Source organism: Rutilus rutilus (genome assembly GCF_951802725.1).
Source record: "Rutilus rutilus genome assembly, chromosome: 2".
NCBI classification, from domain to species: domain Eukaryota; kingdom Metazoa; phylum Chordata; class Actinopteri; order Cypriniformes; family Leuciscidae; genus Rutilus; species Rutilus rutilus.
Window position 1 is genome coordinate 40,857,774 of NC_140210.1, and position 6,000 is coordinate 40,863,773.

A 6,000-nucleotide genomic window follows, 5' to 3' on the forward strand; every position below is an offset into this window, starting at 1 on the left:
GCTCCATCCACACACAAAATAGAATCAGCATTTTTTAAGCCATTACATCAACACCTCTCATAATGGGAGTGGGGGAACGGATTCCGACAGCTGTTTTTTTGCCGTCGGATTCCGTTCCCCCTATGTTTCGTACACAATAAGGTTCTAATATTTATCAAATTGAAGGAAGTTATTAGTCTCAATAGCCTAGTGGTCAGTCCCCTGACAATTTTTTTTTTTAGCTTTGGGGCGACCCGAGTTCAAGTCCCGGGTCATCGAACTTTCTTGATACTATACTTTCCTATCATAATAAAAGGCAAAAAATATATTCTTTAAACTGTTGCAAGTTAAGCTCCATCCACACACAAAATAGAATCAGCATTTTTTAAGCCATTACATCAACACCTCTCATAATGGGAGTGGGGGAACGGATTTCGACAGCTGAACTATTTGCCGTTGGATTCCGTTCCCCCTATGTTTCGTACACAATAAGGTTCTAATATTTATCAAATTGAAGGAAGTTATTAGTCTCAATAGCCTAGTGGTCAGTCCCCTGACAATTTTTTTTTTTAGCTTTGGGGCGACCCGAGTTCAAGTCCCGGGTCATCAAACTTTCTTGATACTATACTTTCCTATCATAATAAAAGGCAAAAAATATATTCTTTAAACTGTTGCAAGTTAAGCTCCATCCACACACAAAATAGAATCAGCATTTTTTAAGCCATTACATCAACACCTCTCATAATGGGAGTGGGGGAACGGATTCCGACAGCTGTTTTTTTGCCGTCGGATTCCGTTCCCCCTATGTTTCGTACACAATAAGGTTCTAATATTTATCAAATTGAAGGAAGTTACTAGTCGCAATAGCCTAGTGGTCAGTCCCCTGACAAATTTTTTTTTTTGCTTTGGGGCGACCCGAGTTCAAGTCCCGGGTCATCGAACTTTCTTGATACTATACTTTCCTATCATAATAAAAGGCAAAAAATATATTCTTTAAACTGTTGCAAGTTAAGCTCCATCCACACACAAAATAGAATCAGCATTTTTTAAGCCATTACATCAACACCTCTCATAATGGGAGTGGGGGAACGGATTTCGACAGCTGTTTTTTTGCCGTCGGATTCCGTTCCCCCTATGTTTCGTACACAATAAGGTTCTAATATTTATCAAATTGAAGAAAGTTACTAGTCTCAATAGCCTAGTGGTCAGTCCCCTGACAATTTTTTTTTTTAGCTTTGGGGCGACCCGAGTTCAAGTCCCGGGTCATCAAACTTTCTTGATACTATACTTTCCTATCATAATAAAAGGCAAAAAATATATTCTTTAAACTGTTGCAAGTTAAGCTCCATCCACACACAAAATAGAATCAGCATTTTTTAAGCCATTACATCAACACCTCTCATAATGGGAGTGGGGGAACGGATTCCGACAGCTGTTTTTTTGCCGTCGGATTCCGTTCCCCCTATGTTTCTTACACAATAAGGTTCTAATATTTATTGAATTGTAACATTTTGCTATCCTCAATAGCCTAGTGGTCAGTCCCCTGACTTTTTTTTTTTTTTAGCTTTGGGGCGACCCGAGTTCAAGTCCCGGGTCATCGAACTTTCTTGATACTATACTTTCCTATCATAATAAAAGGCAAAAAATATATTCTTTAAACTGTTGCAAGTTAAGCTCCATCCACACACAAAATAGAATCAGCATTTTTTAAGCCATTACATCAACACCTCTCATAATGGGAGTGGGGGAACGGATTCCGACAGCTGTTTTTTTGCCGTCGGATTCCGTTCCCCCTATGTTTCGTACACAATAAGGTTCTAATATTTATCAAATTGAAGGAAGTTATTAGTCTCAATAGCCTAGTGGTCAGTCCCCTGACAATTTTTTTTTTTAGCTTTGGGGCGACCCGAGTTCAAGTCCCGGGTCATCGAACTTTCTTGATACTATACTTTCCTATCATAATAAAAGGCAAAAAATATATTCTTTAAACTGTTGCAAGTTAAGCTCCATCCACACACAAAATAGAATCAGCATTTTTTAAGCCATTACATCAACACCTCTCATAATGGGAGTGGGGGAACGGATTCCGACAGCTGTTTTTTTGCCATCGGATTCCGTTCCCCCTATGTTTCGTACACAATAAGGTTCTAATATTTATCAAATTGAAGGAAGTTACTAGTCTCAATAGCCTAGTGGTCAGTCCCCTGTCAAATTTTTTTTTTTTGCTTTGGGGCGACCCGAGTTCAAGTCCCGGGTCATCGAACTTTCTTGATACTATACTTTCCTATCATAATAAAAGGCAAAAAATATATTCTTTAAACTGTTGCAAGTTAAGCTCCATCCACACACAAAATAGAATCAGCATTATTTAAGCCATTACATCAACACCTCTCATAATGGGAGTGGGGGAACGGATTCCGACAGCTGTTTTTTTGCCGTCGGATTCCGTTCCCCCTATGTTTCTTACACAATAAGGTTCTAATATTTATTGAATTGTAACATTTTGCTATCCTCAATAGCCTAGTGGTCAGTCCCCTGACAATTTTTTTTTTTAGCTTTGGGGCGACCCGAGTTCAAGTCCCGGGTCATCGAACTTTCTTGATACTATACTTTCCTATCATAATAAAAGGCAAAAAATATATTCTTTAAACTGTTGCAAGTTAAGCTCCATCCACACACAAAATAGAATCAGCATTTTTTAAGCCATTACATCAACACCTCTCATAATGGGAGTGGGGGAACGGATTTCGGCAGCTGAACTATTTGCCGTCGGATTCCGTTCCTCCTATGTTTCGTACACAATAAGGTTCTAATATTTATCAAATTGAAGGAAGTTACTAGTCTCAATAGCCTAGTGGTCAGTCCCCTGACAATTTTTTTTTTTAGCTTTGGGGCGACCCGAGTTCAAGTCCCGGGTCATCGAACTTTCTTGATACTATACTTTCCTATCATAATAAAAGGCAAAAAATATATTCTTTAAACTGTTGCAAGTTAAGCTCCATCCACACACAAAATAGAATCAGCATTTTTTAAGCCATTACATCAACACCTCTCATAATGGGAGTTGGGGAACGGATTCCGACAGCTGTTTTTTTGCCGTCGGATTCAGTTCCCCCTATGTTTCTTACACAATAAGGTTCTAATGTTTATTGAATTGTAGCATTTTGCTATCCTCAATAGCCTAGTGATCAGTCCCCTGACAATTTTTTTTTTTAGCTTTGGGGCGACCCGAGTTCAAGTCCCGGGTCATCGAACTTTCTTGATACTATACTTTCCTATCATAATAAAAGGCAAAAAATATATTCTTTAAACTGTTGCAAGTTAAGCTCCATCCACACACAAAATAGAATCAGCATTTTTTAAGCCATTACATCAACACCTCTCATAATGGGAGTGGGGGAACGGATTCCGACAGCTGTTTTTTTGCCATCGGATTCCGTTCCCCCTATGTTTCGTACACAATAAGGTTCTAATATTTATCAAATTGAAGGAAGTTACTAGTCTCAATAGCCTAGTGGTCAGTCCCCTGTCAAATTTTTTTTTTTTGCTTTGGGGCGACCCGAGTTCAAGTCCCGGGTCATCGAACTTTCTTGATACTATACTTTCCTATCATAATAAAAGGCAAAAAATATATTCTTTAAACTGTTGCAAGTTAAGCTCCATCCACACACAAAATAGAATCAGCATTATTTAAGCCATTACATCAACACCTCTCATAATGGGAGTGGGGGAACGGATTCCGACAGCTGTTTTTTTGCCGTCGGATTCCGTTCCCCCTATGTTTCTTACACAATAAGGTTCTAATATTTATTGAATTGTAACATTTTGCTATCCTCAATAGCCTAGTGGTCAGTCCCCTGACAATTTTTTTTTTTAGCTTTGGGGCGACCCGAGTTCAAGTCCCGGGTCATCGAACTTTCTTGATACTATACTTTCCTATCATAATAAAAGGCAAAAAATATATTCTTTAAACTGTTGAAAGTTAAGCTCCATCCACACACAAAATAGAATCAGCATTTTTTAAGCCATTACATCAACACCTCTCATAATGGGAGTGGGGGAACGGATTTCGACAGCTGAACTATTTGCCGTCGGATTCCGTTCCTCCTATGTTTCGTACACAATAAGGTTCTAATATTTATCAAATTGAAGGAAGTTACTAGTCTCAATAGCCTAGTGGTCAGTCCCCTGACAATTTTTTTTTTTAGCTTTGGGGCGACCCGAGTTCAAGTCCCGGGTCATCGAACTTTCTTGATACTATACTTTCCTATCATAATAAAAGGCAAAAAATATATTCTTTAAACTGTTGCAAGTTAAGCTCCATCCACACACAAAATAGAATCAGCATTTTTTAAGCCATTACATCAACACCTCTCATAATGGGAGTGGGGGAACGGATTTCGACAGCTGAACTATTTGCCGTCGGATTCCGTTCCTCCTATGTTTCGTACACAATAAGGTTCTAATATTTATCAAATTGAAGGAAGTTATTAGTCTCAATAGCCTAGTGGTCAGTCCCCTGACAATTTTTTTTTTTAGCTTTGGGGCGACCCGAGTTCAAGTCCCGGGTCATCGAACTTTCTTGATACTATACTTTCCTATCATAATAAAAGGCAAAAAATATATTCTTTAAACTGTTGCAAGTTAAGCTCCATCCACACACAAAATAGAATCAGCATTTTTTAAGCCATTACATCAACACCTCTCATAATGGGAGTTGGGGAACGGATTCCGACAGCTGTTTTTTTGCCGTCGGATTCAGTTCCCCCTATGTTTCTTACACAATAAGGTTCTAATGTTTATTGAATTGTAGCATTTTGCTATCCTCAATAGCCTAGTGATCAGTCCCCTGACAATTTTTTTTTTTAGCTTTGGGGCGACCCGAGTTCAAGTCCCGGGTCATCGAACTTTCTTGATACTATACTTTCCTATCATAATAAAAGGCAAAAAATATATTCTTTAAACTGTTGCAAGTTAAGCTCCATCCACACACAAAATAGAATCAGCATTTTTTAAGCCATTACATCAACACCTCTCATAATGGGAGTGGGGGAATGGATTCCGACAGCTGTTTTTTTGCCGTCGGATTCCGTTCCCCCTATGTTTCGTACACAATAAGGTTCTAATATTTATCAAATTGAAGGAAGTTACTAGTCTCAATAGCCTAGTTGTCAGTACCCTGACAATATTTTTTTTCGCTTTGGGCAACCCGAGTTCAAGTCCCGGGTAATCAAATTTTCTTGATACTATACTTTCCTATCATAATAAAAGGCAAAAAATATATTCTTTAAATTGTTGCAAGTTAAGCTCCATCCACACACAAAATAGAATCAGCATTTTTTAAGCCATTACATCAACACCTCTCATAATGGGAGTGGGGGAACGGATTCCGACAGCTGTTTTTTTGCCGTCGGATTCCGTTCCCCCTATGTTTCGTACACAATAAGGTTCTAATATTTATTGAATTGTAGCATTTTGCTATCCTCAATAGCCTAGTGGTCAGTCCCCTGACAATTTTTTTTTTTAGCTTTGGGGCGACCCGAGTTCAAGTCCCGGGTCATCGAACTTTCTTGATACTATACTTTCCTATCATAATAAAAGGCAAAAAATATATTCTTTAAACTGTTGCAAGTTAAGCTCCATCCACACACAAAATAGAATCAGCATTTTTTAAGCCATTACATCAACACCTCTCATAATGGGAGTGGGGGAACGGATTCCGACAGCTGTTTTTTTGCCGTCGGATTCCGTTCCCCCTATGTTTCTTACACAATAAGGTTCTAATATTTATTGAATTGTAGCATTTTGCTATCCTCAATAGCCTAGTGGTCAGTCCCCTGACAATTCTTTTTTTTAGCTTTGGGGCGACCCGAGTTCAAGTCCCGGGTCATCGAACTTTCTTGATACTATACTTTCCTATCATAATAAAAGGCAAAAAATATATTCTTTAAACTGTTGCAAGTTAAGCTCCATCCACAGACAAAATAGAATCAGCATTTTTTAAGCCATTACATCAACACC